The sequence below is a fragment of the Protopterus annectens genome, chromosome 1.part0, assembly GCF_019279795.1.
Source record: "Protopterus annectens isolate FY-2018-M chromosome 1.part0, PAN1.0, whole genome shotgun sequence".
Taxonomy (NCBI): Eukaryota; Metazoa; Chordata; order Ceratodontiformes; family Protopteridae; genus Protopterus; species Protopterus annectens.
Window position 1 is genome coordinate 1,944,267,122 of NC_056725.1, and position 23,795 is coordinate 1,944,290,916.

Consider the following 23,795-nt stretch of genomic DNA (forward strand, 5'->3'; position numbering starts at 1 on the left):
TTACAGTGCCAAGGTGCCAGCCTGACGCCCAACCTTTAATGAAGGCATGCCCATTCACACATGTCTTTCAAATGCCATTCGACCACGGGGAGGACATGCAGACTCCACACAGAAAGCGTTCCGGCCGAGAATCGAACAGCAGAACCTTTTGTTGTGATGCGACAACACTACCACTGCACCACCGTGGCTTTTGATAGTAAAACTAAGTAAAGCAAAGAACTAAGCAAAGTATAATAGCAAAATAGAAGAACATACATTACATACTTGCATGCTTACAGATTAGAGAACAAGTTGTACAGAGGTTAAGTTGTCCAGAGGTTGTAAATCATCTGTGAATGGTATAAAAACTAACATTTGTAAGATGGCAGTAAATAAGATTAATCCCCAGAAAAGTGGTGAATAAAGATGGAAGGTACATTATGTACAATGTATGCATTCGATTTAATTAGCAGGTTAGGTTGATAGAGTGCAATTGCAAGGATTTACTTCTTATATTCAAAATTTAACCCCAAAGTGCTGCTATTGATGCTCTGGAGACAGTAACCTAGAATGCTGGACCTCTTTTCATTTATTCCACACTTCTTTATTTATTTATTTTTACCTTAGGGTGTCCGTCCTAACATTTTTTGTCACAATGAAACAAATCCATAATAAATGGGAGTGGAAAACTGGGTCATGAGAAATGATAAAAAGGATTATATAGTGTAAGTGAAATGAATTAATATAAAAAAAGAATAACTCATTTTAAAAATCAGGGCTCAAAAGATACAAATCCTTATATAACATCAGTCTGCATATTTTATATCAAGTTTAATTGGTCAGGCTAAAACTCTACAGAAAATTTCATTACTTATACTTAAAGAACTGTTAAGCAGATAAGCTCAGAGTTTATACAAACACTGTCTGCTTCAGTATTTGACTAAAATGGACAAGGATAGTACCTGCACAGCAAAAAATTTCACCGATAAGAGTGTGCACAATATTTAAGTAACCTTCTGGACTGTAATCAGCAGGTGAAATAACTAATAAAAAGAAAGCTTAATCACTCATTATTATACAGTGTGTGGGGCATAAGAGCTACACAATCAGTTGTGGGGGTCTACACAAACAAGAACTGCCTGTGACAGCGATATACTTCCATAGTAGGGCTACCATATGCTGCCATGTCTTATTCGAAGACCCTCCCATTGAGAGGTTTGCACTCGTAACACCAACTGCCAACAGACAGAAAAAAAAGATTGTAAATCTAGGAGAAGACTAAATCACAAACATTGCTCTTTTTATTAAACTTCTTTTTTGCAGGGGGGACAAGCTTCCCCAAACTTATATATACCATTTCTGTGATTACCATACCCCAGATAAAGGGAATAATCCAGGATATGGCAATCTCAGACATTATACATATAAAATCTGTCATTCACTCCGGGTCCCAACATTTCAAATGGTTACCTATTCTGAGTACTGTCAGTACATTTACTTGACACGAATACCTCCATTTATTAGGTGAGCAAATAAATCACTTGTTTTTGCAACAGTGAACGCCAAAGGTTATGTAACAAAATACCCAGCCTCCATGCCTGGCTCCCCCACAACCACCCCAACATCCTATGTATCACCAAAACATGGTTAAAACCTCATATTAAAGACCACAAAATTACCACTCCCAACTGTAATATCATAAGAAATGACAGAACCCATAAGAAAGGTGGTGGAGTAGCCCTACTGTTTTCTTCCTCCATCTCTGTAACTCTTTATACTAAGCCTGTACCCAAGTTTGGTACTGCTGAGCTAACCATGGCCCTCTTAAATATAAATAAACACAAAAAGATATGCATTTCTTCCTTATACATTCCACCCGGTAACAATATCCCTATTTTCGAGGAAATCCTCTCCTGGTTCTCATCTAACATAAGTAATGAAACTATAATACTAGGTGATGTTAATATAAATTGGGCCACTATTCAAACCCCCACTACCTCACACAATCTAAACCTCTATAACTTTACCCAACTAATGAACTCACCTACTAGACCCTCTAAAGACAGCTCCTTTTGAGCCACCTTGGACTGGATACTAGTGTCTCCCCATACTTTCTCTGATAAGGGTACCCTTCCTGACTCTCTTAGTGATCACCTCCCTGCCTTCACTCATCACTCACCCACCTCTTTACATCTATCACATAACTATATTTCCACTTGCTCTCTTAAAATCTTCAACCCTCAGTCCTTCTCTGACTCACTAAAACATACTAACTGGGCTCCTCTAAAATCCCTCCCCTTGGATGATGCAGTGAATTACTTCAATACCACTTTCATCAACCTGTTAAATAGCTTTTCTCCCGTTTGAACTAAAATAATTAAATACAATATGGCCCCCTGGATAACCAAAGAGACTATAACCTTCATGCACCTCCAGGACAAAGCATGGAAAAACTACCAGAAACATAAATCTTCTACCTCCCTGACTGATTATAAGCAACTTCGCAACAAAGTCAAACAATGCATAGCCTGTGACTGAAAATCTTATTACTCTTTGCTCCAAAACAACCACAAAACTAACCCTGAAAAGTTCTGGAATAGTATCTCCATCCTGGTAAAAAAGTAAACCCTTGCTCTGACCCTAACACCTCTGACCTCTCCTTAGCTACCCAATTTAACTTATTTTTCATTGACTCTATAGCTAAACTCACTATATCTTTTACAAATAATATACCTAGCCCACAATCTCCTGTCTCCTCTAATCCACCTTCCTTGAGCAAGAAAAATTCTTAACTCCATCCTTTCACTCTCCAATCTTTTCCTATCTCTACCGTAAAAAAGTCCTACATAATTTGAAGCCATGTTCAAATGCCCCTAATGACCTTCCGTCTAACTTCCTTAAGCTAACTTCCAACAACATAACCTTCCCCATCTCCATCCTAATAAACCGGTCAATCCAAGAATCTTATATACCAATACTCAGGAAGAAAGCCTTTATTATCCCCCATTCACAAAAGGGGAAACAATACTGATATCTCTAACTTCAGGCCGATTCCCATTCCCCCCCATCTCAAAAATCTTAGAAAAATGCATTCATCTACAACTACTGCCCTACCTGCTTGATAACAATCTGCTTACCTCCACACCACATGGTTTCTGGACCGGACACAGCACCACCACACCTCTCCTCTCCTTCCTCGAAACTGTCAATTCCACATGCGACTCCAGCAGTATAGTATCTACCCTCCTGCTAAATTTATCAAAGGCCTTTGATACAATTTCACACCACCTCCTCTTGTCTAAACTTTCTCATCTTAACATATTCACATCCTTTATCAACTGGTTCTCCAGTTACCTATTTAATTGGCAGCAATCGGTAAAGTGGGAAAACTGTAGTTCCCCTTCCCTTAGCACGCTCACAAGAGTACCACAGGGGTCCATATTAGTCCCTCTACTATTTAATTTATTTATAAATGACTTATATCAGTGTATTCCTAATGCCAAGCTAATCAAATATACAGAAGACTCTACAATAATCTGGTCTACTGAATCTATCCCCAAACTACAGAAACTAACCCAAGACGGCTTCCTATCAGCTGAGAACTGGATGTTAAATAACCATCTAGCACTAAATGTTTCCAAATCCAAAATTATGATATTCACCTCCTCAAAGTATACTAAAATTGACAAGCATGCTTTTTTCATAACTAGCCAAAATAGGACCCTTATATAAATCATATCCCATACAAAGCTACTAGATGTCACTATCGACGAACAACTTAAACTTGACATTCATCTCCAAACAAATATAAAGAAAACCCACCAAAAACTAGGCTTACTCTACCGTCACAACTGCTTACTCCCTCAACCAAACATGTCCTTTCTACCACCTACCTTTTACTCTCCCTCTTGTATGGTGCCCCCCTCCTTATTAATCTCCAGTCTGGTCTAAAGACTAAACTAGCTTCCTGCTATAACAAAAGCTCAAAGTTTGCCACTGGTGCCAAATCCTCCTCTCACCACTGTAATGCCCTCCACAAACTAAATTGGCTTGAATTACCCCATCATCTCTCCTTCATTCAACCTTCTTATGTACATAAACTCATCTTTAAACCCTTTCTCTACCCATCCCTTGACTCCTCCCTCAAATTACATCAGCCTGATAGACTACTCAGGTCAAACAATCAAAACCTGCTTGAAGTACACAATCCTATTCAAACTTCAGGCAAATTCCTTTTGTCTTTCTCTCTATCCCAACTCTGGAATTCCCTTCCTCCACAAATTTGTACCACCAGCAACCACTCCAGCATCAAAACCTTGCTCCATTCCCCCGTCTCATCCCTCTGGAAATGCCCCTGCTCCCACCCTTCTGACTCTCCTGTACTTCACCATATCCTACCTATCTCTCTTCTCTAATTTCTCTTATCTTGGATCCCTCTCCTCTACTTCTCCACACCCTACCTATCTCTCTCTTTTTAAAATTTTCACAACTCTGATCACCACCGTCTAGTTTCCTACCTAATTTTTCTCCTACATCTAAACTCCTTACTTCTTCCTTATACACCTATATCTTCACTTCACCTATTAGTCCTTAATTTCCCTCTTCTCTGATTCTTGTTTCTTTTGTAATCTGACTTGAGAAGTCACTGGTGTAGACTGTGTAAATATATATACATATAGATACTACCTTTGATTGCTCTGTAGAAGCATATTTCTTTTGTTAGTACATATTTTATTCCATTGTATGCTACAAATTTTACAAATTGTATGTACTTTGTAACATTTTTTTGCTGTGTTTGTCTAATTACTTTATCACATTTTTAACCTTGTTGGAGCTTTTCTCCCCAGGACTCCATTGAAATGGGCTCCTTCAGCCCAATGGACTATCCTGGTAAACAAACTGTAAAATAAAAAAAAATAAAAATAAAAGAGATTACTTGGCAGATATGGTGTGATGCCTACTGTAATACAGGTGAGTTTAATGTAGTAGACATATATCAAATGAAAGTAGAGTCAAAAGGGATGCTACTGAAAATCTGTCGTACATTAAGTCTCCATCCTTAACTTTACTTTAGGGATTGATAAAAGTACAGAGCAGCGAGGGACTTCAGGATTAACATAACCACAGTCCAAATGAAAATCAAATTTAAACAGCATGGCATAGAACTCAAACACACCTTAAATGTTTAAAGGCCTTGATGCCAAAATGCTAGACATAAAATAAAGTTATGGTCAAAGTTCCATGTCATGGTGGTTAAGATCTTTCAGGACTGCTGCCAAGTGGAAATGAATAATACAAGGACTAAAGCCAGATTAGTACAGTTTAATAAGATAATTAGTGTTAAAAGAGAGCTTTTAACCAGGCAGCAATTCAGAGAAGCTGCTTAGTTTCTGGCATATACATAACAGGATGTTTAGTTTTGACAACATTCATAAATACTTATTTCAAAACTAGTGGTTTATGAGAAAAAAGTGATTTTAGCATTTAGGCTGTTAGATTTAAATAGGCTTTTACTGACCAGTGGGTCACTGACATAAGGAGTGACACATGTAGCAGGTTAAGAGAACCTTTGGCTCTAGGTAGTTTTCAAACGTTTTTGTGTTGGGAAGGGCCGTGCATAAATGCACATGTTCGTTTGGATTCATCTTCCTGATTTAAGACCATTCATACTGCTGTCATAGTCCACCAATGACCATACTCATCATCACAATGAAACAAAGGAATAAAATGGCAGTGGAAAACTGGGTCAGGAAAAATGACCACTTGACTCTGCACACCTCAAATGTCTAAATGAGATTAAACAATGGCTACAGTAACGTATTCCAACCTGCTTTACAAAAATGCACACAAGTCCTGAAAAGCCAGACTAATGAGTGCTTAATTTGATTATGACAGCAGGGTAAGTCATTCTCATCCACAGGCTGTCCCAATATGCAACAATCATAGCCACATCCTACATGTCTGATTGCGATAAAAATAATAATCATAGACACAATATCGTATTCCAGGTTGCTTCACACAAATACAGTCTGTGCATTTCAGCTTATTTCACATAAATGCACTCTAGTCCTGTAAAGTCAAATCATTTAAACTGATCAAACAGCAAGAAGGATACTTTCATTCACAGACATTCCATACACAGATACCCAGCAAATATAGCTACTTTCCATGTTAATCTCATTTGACTGCTGTAAAAAATACTGCTTAACCTTAGACCAAGAGTCAGGACAAAAATTAATGAGGGACAAAGGTCCAGAATTAATGACAGATTTTAAATATTACTGTTATTTACTGACATTTGCTAGAATAAACATTTTTTCATTAATGTGCATTTTCTGAAGAACATGAAGTCTGTAACTCAAATGTTTCTCATTATTTAGTGACTGCAGTCCTCAATAAATTGCTAGAAAATAACAATATTATGAGGATCAAAATAATGCAAAGTCTGGTACATTCTTCAAAATCAGAGACAGTTTCACGATGGCTTTACATAAACAGAACCCAAAGCTTATTTCATACAAATATACACTTGTCCTGTAAAGCCAGAATGTAAGGTGAGCAAATGACAAGAGCAAGAGTTGAGCAGACGAAAAGGGGGGGGGTTGCTTTCATCCACAGTCAGCTCCCTTTCCCATTTAGTGGCTGCAGTCCTCAATGATTTGATTAGACAAAGTCAAGGACATTGTGCAAAATCATACAAACACCACCCAATAAATATTCCAGTTTATTTTATACAAATGTGCACTTGTTCTGGAAATCGAGGCTGTAAGTGCTGCTTCAAACTGATTGCTTGGCACGTAATTTTACATATAAAAGGTGGCACAGTTGCACAGAGGATAGTATTCTCACTTCACAGAAGAGGTACACTGATTTGATTCTCAGCTGGGACACCTTCTGTGTGGAATCTACACATTCTCCCTTTGATTACGTGTTTCTTCATGGTGATCAGGTTTTCTCCCACATTCTAAAGACATGCAGTAGGTGAAATAGACATCTGAATTGGCCATAGTTTTACATGTGAGTGTGCGCAATGCTACCCACCCAGTGATTTAAACCTTTCTTCTTGATAAGTGTCACTGTTGAAGTGACTCCTCAACTTCATGGGCAAAAATGGGAAAAAAGTTTGTGGATGTGTGTGTGTGTGTGTGTGTGTGTGTGTGTGTGTGTGTGTGTGTGTGTGTGTGTGTGTGTTATAAAAATCCAGGTGTTGAAGAAATGGACATTGTGTCACTGCTCCCCTCAACGCACACACACACACACACACACACACACACACACACACACACACACACACACACACACACACTACCATAAAATGCTCTCTCTCTCTCTCTCTTGCTGTAATTTTTTCTCACTCCCTTTCTCTTTCTCAGAATGTGTTTAATCATGAATAGACCCTTTGGCCTTGAGGTCTCTGGAGTCTATCTTAATTAGTCTAATTACACAAATATAACAAATCTATGATGGTTACTGCAACTGGGAATACTAAACGTATGAAGAGAAGATCACAGTTAGAACATAACTATAGGTTTTAAAATGTAGAAATAGTAAATATTTATAGCAAATCAATGGAAAAATACAAATAAGTCTTAACATGATCACATTTTACAGAAAAAAAGAAAATTTCCTAGAATATTTAGTCAAGGTTTTCATTTATCCCTTTGCAGTGTTAGTTCTGTGGTAGTAGTATTTTGGGTTCTGCATTTCACTGTCAAAAAATTGCTAGCAGTGACATAATGGAACATTGCAAGAGTGCATTATGCTTGTAGTGAATAATTCAGTAAAATATTTTAAGCTTAAAAATCTGTATCATTTAAATGGTTCTCTTTTTTTTAAATATAATATTCTATTTATAATAAAAGTCTTGATCATGACATATATGATTTAACACAATGGAGAGCCGAAACAGAAAATGTTTACAATAAACATAAATTGGAAAAAAGAAGTATTTTGTACAACATAAATCATAACAAGAAATATTGCAAAAAAAGTAAAGTGCTGTTGGAAAATACACAAATCATCATGTATGATAGGCAATATCTTCATAATTGATGTGTGTTTGCTGCTTATATGCCATGGAGTTTGTCACTTCACTTCATAGGTTTATGACACTGTGTATCTAGACTGCTATATTCACTGTCTTCCCACTCAGACAGAGTGTTACCATGGTTACAGCAGTACTTCATCTAAGGGTAAAGGAAGCACATGATTTATTTCAAAAGGTACTGCTAACACTGCTTCCCTGTTGATCTATATAATGTTCTTGTCTTTGTGTAATATCCTTTACTCTTCTTCCCAACTTATCTGTCTGTGAAAAATATTTAAGCAGTTAAATTATGCATAAACAACCATTAAATGTGACAACATATTAAAATATTTACTTTTGTATATATTTTGTTATCACTTTTTACCATTCTGTAAAAGGAATGCAGAAAGGCAGCAGTTAATGCTACAGTACATGATATGTAATTTTCTAGTCTGACAAGAACTGATTTCATCATCAAGCCCTTTATGCAGGGAGTGCACTTACAGCTAAGGTGCTATTGACACAGGTCTGATTATAGTTGTTTGATTGCTATGGCTGACAGGGAAGGACCTAGCCTCAACAGAAGAGTTAGCTTTTTGTAATAATTAGCTTAATTCTTGTATTTTAATTATTAGACAGTTCATGTGGAATGTAGGTTAAAGGGGGAAAGCAATAACTAGAAGTTCTAGTCTAAAAATATTGTCCTCATTTCTCTACATTAATTTTTCTGTTGATACAACTGCTTTCTCCAGCAAGTGTTTCATACGTGCATAGATATATTAAAGTGTTATCCATTTTTGTACTAAAATAGCCAAGCCGCTGTTCAGTTGTCAAAATATTGACTTATACAGTCAACCCGGATCTAGACAGATGAAAACTACACTGCATTTAAACCCACAATGCTCATCCTTAACAAATAATTACTAATCTTCTAGAAGGACCAAAGAATTATGCTGATTAATATGATTAAGCATATTAATCAGCATATTATGTTGATTAATATGCTTAATCTTACTTGTGGATGTTATGTCCATCAGTTTATTGTAACATTTGGGTTTACTTAACAGTGAGTCTGTATTGGTTTGGATATTTTTTCCATAGCTGTGCTTCTCATACTGATAAATTCATACTGCTGCCGTTTACTGAATATATATATACATATATATATATATATATATATATATATATATATATATATATATATATATAAAACTTCATCGGGAGGGTACATCCTTTCCTAAAGAATCCATAAACAACAGCATGTTAGGTAGAAAAAAAAAGAGTCCTTAAAAATATCCATAGAAAGTGTCTGTTTTGCTTAGGCCAGATTGTAAGATAGATACAGGTGGGCATTGTTAGAAACTTAACAAATTCACAAGACTAAGGATGTATAGTAGTCTACCTCTATGCTTTAAGGCAAAGCTACAGAAAATGCAAGAAGCTCTGAAGTACAGATAAAAGGGGAACATATTTCTTATCTGAGGACAGAATGGAATATAATAAAAAAGAGGAAAATCTGCTGAAAATTGTCAGGAAAAGATGCTGTGATAGAAAAACTTTAAAAAAGCATAAATCATCTTATAATTCAATCAAAGATGCACTTATACCTTTGACAGAACTAACCGGTAGGCTACAACAGTCAGTTAACAATGTATCCAAGAAGCAGTTACTTAATTGATCACAGGTCTTTCCAAAATTGAACATCTACAGGTGCCATCAGTGGGCACTCTTTAGGCTTGTAAAAAAATCCTCTCTCATAGGCAAGGCTAGTAAACAGTCATTTGGGCCTATACTTTCAAAGGCAGTAACCGTGATATTAGTCACATTTAAATTATTCATTTGTTGATCACAATAATTTTGTCACAATATTCTAAGTCACTTGTGATTGATAGTTTAAAATAGTTCAAAAACAGCAAAATCACAGTACGTTTAGTTGGGACTAACACATGACTTTAGTTCAAATCATGCAAAACCATCTGTAATAGCATCATTGATAGCAGAAGGTAAATAAAAAAAGGAAATGGTCTCATCCTCTTTGTTTAGATGAGGAAAAAAACTTATACGAGGCAGAATAACTCTTCTTTACATACAGAGTCAAGCCATGGTGGCATATGTTAACTGTCTTTTGGACCTCTTTTTTAATATCATTACCGTAACCGAAACAGACAGTTACATGGATACATGTTCTTGCTGGCTCACAAATGTATCCCTGTTCATGAAATGAATGTGTCTTGAAATTGAATGGATTGATGAATCTAAATGGTTTACATCTCTGTTATTTTATATATTCATATATTGGTTTAATGATATGTCTCAGACACTCAGGTTTGTGCATTCTAAAAGGCTAATAGCTATCACAAGGCTTCCACAAAATGGCCAGATACATAAAACAATCTTAATTTACTCACATGGCTAGAGCTCTGTAGGTTTGTACTCTTAACTTCCAATGAATGCATCTTGAGCTTTTTGACAAAATCAAGTTATGTTCTCATATCTCAAGCAAATGTTTATACCGCTGGATCGATAAGGGTTGCTAAAGAAATACAAATGGCAAACTGTTCAACACAAAAAAAATCTGTACAGTGGTAAGGATCCTGTAGTTATTTATCACATCTTTGTCAGCTTAGTCAGCAGTTTTGCAGTCTAATATTACAGACTGAGAGCATAGTATTGCAGTTAGGTGGGTTACGTAGACATGTTAAAGATTATTCAATAACGTTTCAGACTCATCCTTTTCAATAACAATTCTCCACACACCATTTCAACAAGTAAATAATATATTTAGGCTTAAAGGAACAAGTTTTGAGGAAACAAGCAATGTCTTAATTCTAGACCACCAAAAAGGGATACACAATTTCTCCAGCTTTTTCTCTATTTCTTAAAAAGAAAAATCAATAAAGATCATTAGTAGACTTCTCTAGTATAAATCATGTCACTGTAGCAAATTAATTAAAGTCTGAAGACAGCAAAAGAAGATGACACATTTATGGAAATACTGGGTATATCTGATGTCCAACTTTACATCACAGTTTGAATTTCTCATAGGAAATAATTGGATTTCTAAGCAGCATGTTCCTAGTTTCAGTTTGCAGTCTCCCATATGGACTATTCTTAGACCCAGGATAGTACTTGTACATCTGAGGAGAACACACAATGCCATATTCCCTTACCTACATTATTGTGTAACTGTGGCCTAAACTCAGTAAGTTTTACATCAGAGAGTAGAAAGGACTAAATAACTGTTTCAGTGTCAGGGTAAATCCAGGCTTGGCACTGACTTACCTATGAACATGATTTGATTTGGCACAAATGAAAATTTTCCTTCTGAGGACAAGACAGAATAGATTACTAATTTCTTAGAGCTTTTGGGAATATTTATACTGTCTGTCATAACAGCAATATACTATATCAGAGCAGAAAACTGTTCCTACTTTCTAATAGTTCCTCACGGCAAATGCATTAGTAAATTTCGGAAGATGCTGAAAATGGCAGGAATCAAACTATGATTTTTCAGGAAGCCACATAACAAATCCCAAATTCATAAGAGAGGAATTTCTTTTGTGACAAATATCATGCAGCAATTAAGTAGGCTTGACATTGTTTCCTCAACCCCCAAAACAGCACAAGGTTTCTGGTCTTAACAGAGAAGATTCGTTCACATCAGTTAAATGAAAATGAAAACAATTACAACAGCTGCTGGATACATATCAGATCAATATGGACAATGTTAAAGTGATGTGATACACAATAAACAGGAATGAATGAGGTTGTATCGCCTTTGAAAGGTAGAAACGGTAATATGGCAATCCTCACAACTGGCCATGTATTAACTTGTTCCAGGTGGTACTCTGTTGTGTAGGAGAATCAAACTTGGGGGGAGAATACCTAAACAAATAAATGATCTTTGCCAATAAATTGCCCGGGAGCTGCTTAGACTTTTAATTAAGAATACCCCTAAATGGAAGTACTGCAAGGCACAGGACAATATGTACAACGCTTTGCCTTCTCCTTCATCATATGAGCAAATAGAAACTGGACACATTCTTTTCCTTGAAATTAAGAACGGATTTAAACTTGATCTTTTATTCCACTGGTTCAGAAAACCTTTCTTTAACAGCAAAACAAAACTGATCTTGATAACCTCATCTTGGACAAGATAATAAAAAGCACACAATCTGCCTCTCCAACTCCTTATTGAAGGCAGCAAAATTTGATTAATCTTGGATGATATGAGTTTAATTCCTGAAAGGGAAGTTATTTATCCGTCTTTTAAAAAATATTAAATGAATATATATTCTAATTGCTGAAAGTTAAATATTCAAAAGTGAAAGATGTTCAGAATGGGGAAAAATGAGAAATTACTAATACCTACCTGTCCAGTTATACAATGATTTCAACCGTCACTTTGAAGCTAATACATTCTTTCCTTCAGCTAAGGTGCTCATATTGTGAATAACAAGCCACATTATTGGAGTTCCTCAGCTGACATCTAATCTAATTAGAACTTTTTGTAAAAATTTGCAATTGTCACTCTGTTGGGACTGGCCTTTGTCTAGGAAAAATATAAGTCTGTGTCCTTTCTAACAAAGTATAATGTGTAGACATAAAATACCATTCATAGGAACATTTTTTGTTGGTAGCTGATATCTCAGGAAGAATTACTGAAGTGCAAGCTCTCATGTGCGAATATCCATACACAATGAGAGTGTTACCCAACTTACTCCTTTTTTTATTCTAAAGGTTGTAGTGACTAGTTCCTTGTAACAGTCAAGCGTGTGTGTGTGTGTGTGTGTGTGTGTGTGTGTGTGTGTGTGTGTGTGTGTGTGTGTGCACCAGCATGTGTGTGTGAAGGTGTGAAGTTTAGGATAAACTTTTTGACTAAGTACAATAAGGTGGGATTAGGAAATTGTTGCCAGAAGTGTGTGAAGAGTACTATAGGATGTAATACACATGATAACACACCAATGATGGAAATAAATATTTGATGAAGTGCAAAGGATGGTAATACAGCTTATTTACACTGTACACCAGATTAACCTTTTTATCAAATACTTTTATCTAGTTCCATTGTTGGGACAAATATAGATTACATAGATCTCTGAACTTGGTACATGAAATATTTCATGCTATAAGTTTATGGAAGTAATGGTGTGATGGGTGGCAAAACTATGAAATATGAAGCTAAGTTCTGTTACAATATGAGATATTTTATGTATCACATGAACAAAGTATCCACATTTCATTTATCCATTTTCATACAGTTTAGTTTGAATTGCTATTTCTCAGCCATTTTAAAGGAACAAAATAATGGTGTCATTTGTATAACTGTGTGTGGAATAGGGTCTCATCTAGTTTATTTATTATTTTATTAATCACATTGGTAGTCTGATCCTTTTTGGCCATGCCCATAGCCATATAGGCATCAACAAAACACATAAATTACATAGACAATGACACAATGATACAATGTTTGAAGGAAACCATTAACACAGAAAATACATTTAGAAGTATATAGCCTTGGTACATACAGAACTGTACACAGATATTGGTTAGTTAAGTATATGAAAAATAATTTCAATATGCCTCAAGAACTCAAAATATGTTATACACTGTTAAAAATGTGTAGGTACAATGCTTTCCATATGTAAGTGATGGAATTATGCCATTATCTGTAAAGTATTGAATGTAGCATACATGCTGCTGTATGCTATTATTTTAACTTGTATCAAAACAACATGATTTGTGTTTTTCATATAAGAGATGTAAAAGGTTGTTTTGGAATTTTTTAAAGCTGTTACTTTTCCTAACTGTCTGAGGTATGATGTTCCAAGTTGCTGGTGCAAAGACTGGTAACCAATGATTTATTCTGGGCATTAACATTTATATAACAATTGCTTTCCTTGTTTTATTAGTAGAAAAGTAAAATATTTTTAAGCTGTTTCAAGATGGGCCCAAGCATGTGTTATAATGTAATCAGTGCATATAGAGTATGTGACGTGTTGAATGAATAAAATGCCTAAGTATTCTTGCTGTGTTAGTGTTAGTGTTACCCCCGGATTCTGCAAGCTTTGCATGGCATGGAGAATTAGTGCAGGAGCTCTAGCAGGCATAGCCCATAGGGGCATGCATGAGCGCTCCTGCACTAATCATGCACAGACTCAGCCCCTGTATGCAAATTACCCCATTTGCAGGAGAAATCCATGCAAATGAGGTGAATTTGTGATCCAGGAAGCTGGAAACCAGCTGCGCAGGACTAGTGTAATCTGCAGAAATGTACTCGGTTAGTAACCGAGTACATTTCTGAAAATTCCAAAACGGAGCCGTGACAGCTCCAAATAAAGGGTGCATATCATTCAGAAAGCATGCCAATGGCCAAGTATAAGGCTTTTAGCCGATCTTGGCTGATTAAGCGTAGGGCAGCGGCTCGCAAACAGGATCGGGGGGAAAATAAGAAAATAAACCTAAAATAAGCATTCTAACTAAAACCACTATTCTGCCATTATAGTCAATGGCAGGCAGAAGACAACATGGCCAGTGAGTAGTGGTTGCTAAGGGGGGAGGCTCAGTGTGAGACATGTAACTATGCATTAGCAGGCAATCCTATGCAAATGAGGGGAATGATAATGAATAAAAGAAACACAATTCCTCCACTCCTTCACAATCCAAGTATATAAAAATATACAAATGAAGAACACCAACTGCTGCATGTTTGAAATATTTTAATTCTGGTACCTCGGCCTTCGCCTTCTCCTGGAATACAATTTGCATAACACACACCACCCATTTGGTGAATGATAATGAATCCCAGATTTCTCCAGCATGCTAGTCAGCCCCCAACAGTGTAAGAGCAGGAATAGGTTGGTACAAGCCTAGGAGTTAGCTGACATCATAGGGGTATGTGTCAGACATACTGTAAGTGGATTGGAGCCCTGTGGCTCAGGTTTGTTCCTAGCTTAGCACAGTTAGGCAAGGGGTTGTGTCTGAGACTCCCTAGCACTCTTTACATTGCCTAAGCGGGTGTACGTGCCACGCACCGGGTTTTAAAGAAAAAAAAGGAAAACCAGGAAATAGCAGCTCTGTGCACATTTGAGCACTGTGTTTGCATGGCACCCCCCAGGCTTAAACAGAAAGGCAATGGGAAGGGAAAACAATAGTAGGAAGTTAATCAAGGAGAACTAACATAGCTGGCAGGTGAAATGTATCAGAATCAGCCAATTACACAGGCAGACCAGCCCAGCCCAGAACACTACTATAAACTATGCAAACTCCTTCCACTCTGGTTTTCCCATACTCAACACCACTGGTGTATACAAGTGGGGAAGTTTTAACAGACAAAACAACAAAATGATAGGGGCTGCAATAGCTATCATACAACAACTTGTGGAAGAGGCTGAGGGTGCTGAGGATGTGAATGCTGCCGACCAACCCACAGTGAGGAGACAGAAAAGAGTGTACAGACCCAAGGTAACCTACCAGGGGCTGCATGAGCTAGAGATAGTGGAGTGCTATAGGGTGGACAAGGACCTCCTACAGCAAACTGTTGAGCTGTGCTGGCCATGCCTGACACACAGAACTAACAGAGGGTAAACCATCCCAGTGGATACCAAGGTATGTGTAGGCCTAAGAATACTAGCTACAGGTACCTTCCAAAGGCCAACTGGGGATATGATGGGGATATCACAAGCATCAGCATCCGGATACTGCACCAGTTCCTGGATGCCATGTCAGCACATGCCAGTGAGCATGTATATTTCCCCAACACCCGTGAGACGCTGGCCAGCAATATGCAACTGTTCCACCAAATAGCAGAATACCCTGAGGTAGTGGATGGTATAAAGTGCACGCACATATGCATCAAAGCACCACCCGGTGAGCGAGGTAGAGTCCACATCAAGCGCAAGGCTTCCCCTCCATCAACTGACAGGTCATGTGCGATGCCCCAGGCATAATAATGAATGTGTGTGCTGGCTGCCCTGGAAGCTATCACGATTCCCACATCTGGCATCTGACACAGCTGTACCAGAGATTTACCAATGGGGACATCCCTCACAGTCACCTAGTGGGGGATGCTGGATATGCACTGGAGCCATGGCTAATGACATCCATCAGAAATGCACACACACCTGAACAAGAACTCCATAATGAGGCACATGCACAGACCAGAATTATAATAGAGCATATGTTTGGGATGCTCAAGTCATGGTTCCGGTGCCTGGACACATCTGGTGGAGCCTTGCAATACTCACCAGCTACATGTACCCAAATTGTCATCATATGTTCCATGCTACACAGTATGATCCTGCAGAAACAGATGCACCAGGAACAGCATGGGGCAGGACCATACAGCCCCCCACTGTTGCCAAGACCTGCACAGGCACAGAGTGACTCAGAGGAGGAACAACCTGAGCCTGCCCCAGTATGCAGAAGGAGGAGTGCCCAATATGCCCTGGCCTTGGCAAAGAGGCAACGCATAGCACATACACTGACACAGGAGGGACCCAGGGAATAACACCTCTCTCTTACTCTCAAATACAGTAAAAGGGATGCCAAACATGACACTACCTGTGCTCAACCATGTGTAGAGAGTGCGCTATGTGCATCCGATATAGACAGCCCTGCAGCACCACCCTCAATACTGGGACACCCACAAGGTAAGTGACTCACACATGCCAGTCAGGGGGGTTCACATACCCAACAGTCACAGCCAGCAGGACAGGTGTAGACAAAGACAAACAAAATCTGTACTATGGCCTCTGAATGATGCCTATGGGTAACCTCCCCCCCAGGCCTACACAAACAGACTACAGCAGGTCAGGCAGTGGGATATTAGTTTTGAAGGATAGGAAGTCAGAAACTAATATGTAGGTCAATCAAAGCTAAGACCTGTAGTACACTGATATGCCTCTAATCAGCATGATAGGTTAGAATACAGAATGAAATGGAATACCTGGCATGCCAGTACAGTTATATCAAATGTGTACAAGTGTCAGGTGTGCCCCTCCATCCTACGTAGAAATGTAATAACAGTCAGGTGTGCCCCCCAATCCTGTGTAGAAATGTAGTAACAGTCAGGTGTGCCCCCTCATCCTGTGTAGAAATGTAGAAACAGTCAGATGTACTCCCCCTATCCCTATGTATTTATGTAGTAATGGGTCTGGTGAGCCCCTCCCAATCCGATGTACACATGTCGTAACAGTCTGGTGCGCCCCCCCACAACCCTATGCAGAAATGTAGGAACATGTATGTGTAGGTATAATACCAGTGGAGCACAGATGCACAGAGGTGGCCAAGGTAGCAGGATAGGTTGTAGCATCTGCACAATATGCAGTTATGTGTGTGTTAGGTAGGTGTGTGTTTCATATTGTGTGAGAGTGCTCAGTATGTATGCATGTTGAGGTAAGACCTGGTGGCCATTGCCCACTACCGCTGATGACAGGGACAAGTCCTCACAACTGCAGTGCCAAACACAATACCCACCAGTATAACTCAAGCTAGCAGTAAGCCATTGCAAATGTTTGGTGGTAATATGTGTCACCATCTGAAAGACTGACATGTCATGGCTGTTGGGCTAGATATACAAGCAGTACACAGGAGAAAGTACCCCAGACATACAGTATATATTGTGTCACTGTGAAATGGACACACCCTTGGAATAGTACATACAGGTATGCATCAAATTATCTGGTCCTGTAGTAGGGGATACCAGGGTTTTCTGCCCAAACACTCACAGATCGCAAAGGATGTAGGACTGATGCACTGGGAAACAGCTGATGTACCCACACATGCAAGCATAACTGGAATGCCCAATGCATATCTGTGTGTCAAATGCAAGTACTGTCCATAGCACACATGCACAAAGCTCACGCAAACACCACCCACAGGTACCTCACTGGTTGTACCCCTGCTGTGAGGAATGGGTACAATATGACCCCACCTGTATATGGCAATAGCGAAAGAATGCAGCATGCAATGTAGGTGTCCCATGCAGGTGTGTTGCCAGCTGTAGGTATCACTCTGCCAGCATCCACACCACCTGATCAAGACTGATAGAAGGTATTGGCATGAACACCTAGCACACCTACCCTGTCACCCCAGGGGAATATACTGTATGGTGGTCTGAGACTGTAGGACTGACAGAATGCAACGGCCTGCCACATCTGGCCCACATCAACAGCTAATGGCCCACAGGCCACTGCCAAGGGCCTGTGTCTCACACATACTACCAATGCATGTTATGTCATGGACAACCACTTAACACAACACACTCCACATACACCATATGAAAAGGCCATGTGGACAAACCACAGTAACATGCCCACCATGTCCCACTACATGAACTGTGCACCAACACCAGCACACAGCCATGATGGGGTGATAACCAAAGGGAAAGTATCAGAGAATGTATGACTAATGTAAGGAAGAGGAGAGAATAACAGAGGGGGGTGAGAGCATGGACAGCATGTGTATACAAGGTCCAAAATACAGCTGTGTTCACACACTATCCCTAGCTGTAAACACATAAATGGGTGGCTACATACCTGCCTGTATACAACAGTAGGGGTAATGTCCTGACTCATGACCCATGCCTCTGGGTAGCCTGTGCAAATCTGTACAGCTATGAGGTATTGCCATAGCCGTATAAGACCATACTGTCATGTTGATGGATGTACAAGTATGGGATCCCCTGCCAGCACTGTACCAAGGTGATGAACTGGATACACAGACCCAGCAGCAAGTGTCTGCAGCTCCCCTCCAGGATGGCATAACCTACCATGAATATGTGGGTGTCTGCCCACAATACCGCCCACAGCTGCAGTCACCCTTGTCCCCAAGGCATCACTGTGAGCAAGAATGTCCACCTGACAGTACATGAGGACAGAAAACATCACAGTGTATAACAGTGCACATGTCTGAATAGCTCTGCTAACAGCAGTACCATTTAGCTGAAGCAGCACAGACACAATCACCGACAGTACACACTATCCCTGCACACTTTGTCCCCATATTGCTAAATGAATGACGGATACCCTGCAGAAACAGTTATCTACCTGTAGGTGTACAACATAAAGGTCTGCACTGGAGTACAAACTACCTGGAATTGATCCACATATGCAATACAGAAGGGCATACTGGGCATGCTCACACACAGAGAAATGAAGGCAATGTCAGACAACAACATACGGAAAGGTCATACTGGGCATGCTCACACACATGAAGCCCAAGTCTGCAAACAACAGTGGACCAGACATATCTGGCAGTTGCAGATGTTAGTGCAGACACTCCTCAGTATGCACCAGTCATGCTTTGCACACACAGTGGATAAGAATACAGACATATATCCAAGGACAACACACTATAATAAGCCAAATGTAGATGTACACAGATGTGTGGAAGAGAGTGACTGTGACAAGGAGCCATCCAGGTCTGTCAACCCAGCACACAGCTAAATGGCTACAACCACATGAGGTTCAGATGTCACTCTCTGTAGATACTAGTCACTGGTATCTGTCAGCATTACAGACTATGTGGTACAAGTGCTAGCTGTGCAACATGACTGTACAAGGAAGTAGTCATCTAGCAGCTGTATACATGTACCTGTGGAATATGACCCTGCGTGTGCCCGCATGTGGTGCATCAACCTCTAGATGAATGTGTTATGGCCCATGCATGCACACTGCCCTCCCCAATAGCCCTACTATGACAAGCCTGCTGAGGTCATCCACTGTGAAATACACCTTTGGGAAAGTTGTAGCCCAGTAATCTCAGTGGTGCATTTTATAACTGCGTACTGCTGTAGTGTGATAAAATAGGTAGGAGTTCTAATCCCAGACTTGACAACTGTGTGTGTGTGTGTGTGTGTGTGTGTGTGTGTGTGTGTGTGTGTGTGTGTGTTTGTATGTGTCCTGTCTGTGTAAAGAGCAATGCTTTTTCGGCTAGTCACACTACCTACAATTCAAATGCCCTACTTAGGTAGGGCTGCAGATGTCATCCACCTTGAAATACACCTTTGGGAAAGTTGTAGCCCAGTAATCTCCATGGCATGTCCTATAACTGTGTACTGCTGTAGTGTGATAAAATAGTTAGGTAGGAGTTCTAATCCCAGATTTGGCAACTGTGCATGTGTGGGTGTGTGTCTGTCTCTGTCTGTGTAGAGAGCAATATTTTTTGGGTTAGACACACTCCCTACAATTCAGATGCCCTACTTTGCCAAGGCTGCTGATGTCATCCACCTTGAAATACACCTCTGGGAAAGTTGTAGCCCAATAATCTCCACGGTGCATCCTATAACTGCGTACTCTTGTAATGTGATGCAATAGTTAAGTAGGAGTTCTAATCCCAGACTTGTTGTGTGTGTGTGTGTGTGTGTGTGTGTGTGTGTGTGTGTGTGTGTGTGTGTGTGTGTGTGTGTGTGAGTCATCTGTCTGTCTCTGTCTGTGTAGAGAGCAATGCTTTTTAGGCTAGTCACACTCCCTAAAATTCAGATGCCCTACTTTGGCAAGGCTGCTGATGTCATCCACATTGAAATACACCTCTGGGAAAGTTGTAACCCAGTAATCTCCGTGGCGCATCCTATAACTGCATACTGCCGTAGTGTGATGACATAGGCAGGGGTTCTAATCCCTAAAATGGCAAGTGTGTGTGTGTGTGTGTGTGTGTGTGTGTGTGTGTGTGTGTCTGTGTATAGAGCAATGCACTTTAGGCTAGTCACACTCACTACACTTCAAATGCCCTACTTTGGCAAGCCTGCTGATGTCATTCACTGTGAAATACACCTTTGGGGAATGAGTACTTAAGTTATCCCCATGGTGTGTCCTATAACTGTTTCAGGCTGTAGTGTGATATAGAACTCTGGTAGGGGTTCTATCCCCACACATGACAGTAGTGGATGTTTTGTGTGTGTTTTGATGTCTGTGTAGGGAGCAATGCATTTTAGGCTAGTCATACTCACTACACTTTAAATGCCCTACTTTGGCAATCCTGCTGATGTCCTTCGTTGTGAAATACAACTTTGGGGAAGAAGTACGCCAATAATCACTGTGGCGCATCCTATAACTGCATAGTGCTGTAGTGTAATAAACTAGTTAGGTAGGAGTTCTAATCCCATACATGACAGGTCTGTGTGTGTGTGTGTGTGTGTGTGTGTCTGTGTTTGTAATTTATATCCTGTGTAGAGGTGGTTGTGAGTGCATAACAACTGAACTCAATGGGGAGCAGATTTTGCATATTTCTTATATGGTGGCCCTAGTATATATCACAATGTCCACCATACATGGATAACATATGTGAAATAGTCGAGAGGCTGGGGTGCATGTCCATACCCCTACATGCGACATCAAGGCCAAGCGAACAAAGTGAGCGACCCTAGTATTAACCAGATACTCTCAACCCATGTCTCACACACACACACACACACACACACACACACACACACACACACACACACACACACACATGTGCCTAGGCAACAGCCGCTATGTTGGTAGTACTCTGCATATTGCCCACTGATAGTAACCATGATATGATTGCAGTGGGCTACAGTGGGCATGGCACCCTGGCCATCAGTTCAATAGGCACGTACATGCTGACAGTGCACCTTCCTCATGTTCCCCACTAGACACTAGCAACACCTGTGGTGCTTTCAAATGTGACCCACAAAGGTCATACCATGTCTGAAAACATGCCCTGTATGGACAGATGCCACTGACACTGGGGAATACTGGTATCATGCTATCAAAGTAGGTGCTGGGTCAACCTGCCATCCATCAATAGTTCCCACCACATGAGGTCAGGACTGGCACATCTGCTGATAACTTGTGTACACAACATGGGCCAGACACCCCAGGTACAGTTCCACATGTCACTGTACATGCATGTGGGAGGTGTGCACATCCCAGACACCATCCATGTCATGGACTAAGGAACACATACATTGCAAGCAATACACAGCATTGGCCGCATGCAATAGTCACCCAGCTGACTGGATGGTGAATACAATACCCACCTGTATGGTCAAATCCAGACACTACACCCTGAGCCACAATGCTGACCAATGTCATGTGGCCTGATGCCAAGGTATACCCATCACCTAGCCTTGTATAGCCATCTGGCACAGTCAACCACTACACACACGTGAAGCAATGCACCCATGCATGCCAGTACTGGCACCCTGTGTCTGTGTGTGTGTGTTGTATGCTGCTTATGACCACATTCACACTCACTATAACCCCCATTGGCATACTGAAGCATGCTGTCTGATGTCACACACCTCCACATACCCTTTGCCCATATAAACTCCATAAGACCCATGTGGTGCATGTGATACCTGCACAGTAATGTGTTGTGGCAATCTCACAAGTGATGATTTGTATTATTTGCCCTGGCAAGTGTGTCAATGTGTGTATGTCACTGTGAGAGTGTGGCTGTGTTGACACTGGCACCTGCTCATGCAGACAGGCACGAGTACTACACCTTCTGTATAGCTACCATATCCCTGTTGCAGATATCACTCACCATCACATATTCATTTTGAGGGCTCCTCAACATGTAACCTATGCGACGCATCCAATAACTGCATAGATATGTGATAGCACTACATAGTCGTCAGGGGTTTGATACCCTGTACTGGTAGGTGTGTGACACAAACATGCTTATGTTTTACTCTTCCACCCCTCCCTGACTTTTCTTTGCCTCTGTCTACCTCTCTCACCCCCTCTCTGGTGGATGTGGAGACTTACACCTGCTTTGCTTAGGCAGCAGCATGTGTATATTAAGTGTTGCTCATGATCAGCTAATGGCCTCTGCATGAATTGCAGCCCTCCTCTAGCTGATTGCATTTGGAACAGGTGTGATGACATTCCCATAGCCAATTGCATGGAAACACACTCCAATATCTAGGAACATCGTGTTGGTTTTGGGCCTTTACATTCACTGTGAGCAGGAACTCAATCCGTTGCTTGGCAAACAGCATCTCAGATGGATTGGGGATCTACCTCTAATGACATACACTGTGGAAACAGGGCAACACAAAGGAGTGGGATGTGCCTGACCTGACTATAGACTGTAAGTGCTGCTATACTGCATTTAGAGTAATGTTGGATTAACAGGGTGTGTGTGGATATGGCTATCCTACATGTTTTAATGGCTGCCATGTCAGTGCTATGTTTATGAGGAAACCCCCATCAGTAGTGTTATCTGCAGACGGGGCAGTGTGTGTGCCTGTTGTTTCATGTGTTACCCACAGAGCACCTATCTGTGAACTGAAGAAGGTAGTGTGAAGATTGCAGTCTGTAGATGGTGACAGCCATGAGAGTTACTGACTTCATACCCCTCATAAGACATATGTTGCAACAAACCCTGTTACAACAGTAAATGTATGAGGGTATTACAGCAACATGTCAAATTTGGCCATGTGTATGTGCCTCCAGCCACAACTCTGTCAACTTTTGTATATATGTCATGCAGTAAAAGTTGCATATGTGCTGCACACCATAATTAGTGTCATCATATCTGATAACAAGCCAGTGAGATATCAGACTGCTACACGTGTTATGTGTAGTAGGTGTTATATTTTATGACACAACCTGGACATTCTATGGTTGTGTGTACAGTACTGAGGTCTGTGTACTCATGGTGATTGTTGACACTGTGTGTATTGTTATTGTTAATATGTACTTTGGCGTGTGTACAGACTGTGGTAGATGTCATTGTTCTTGGTCCTGTTCTATCTAATGTTACATGCTGCTCCAATGTATGTTACCCTATCGGCTTACATGTTTGTAGGGCCATACAC

The 23,795-nt window shown here is 40.1% G+C and overlaps 1 protein-coding gene across 11 annotated transcripts in view; it reads right to left on the reverse strand.

The window, feature by feature from the left end:
• MYT1L (myelin transcription factor 1 like) overlaps positions 1 to 23,795 on the reverse strand; it is a 2,965,652-nt gene that overhangs the window by 1,319,687 nt on the left and 1,622,170 nt on the right. Inside the window, exon 1 of one of the 11 annotated variants that reach the window (XM_044070297.1) lies at positions 10,414 to 10,705. The exons of the other annotated variants lie outside the window; for them this stretch is intronic. The gene's annotated coding sequence lies outside the window, so the exon portion shown is untranslated. Of the gene's footprint in view, positions 1 to 10,413; positions 10,706 to 23,795 lie in introns of those variants that run through there. 11 annotated transcript variants of the gene reach the window in all.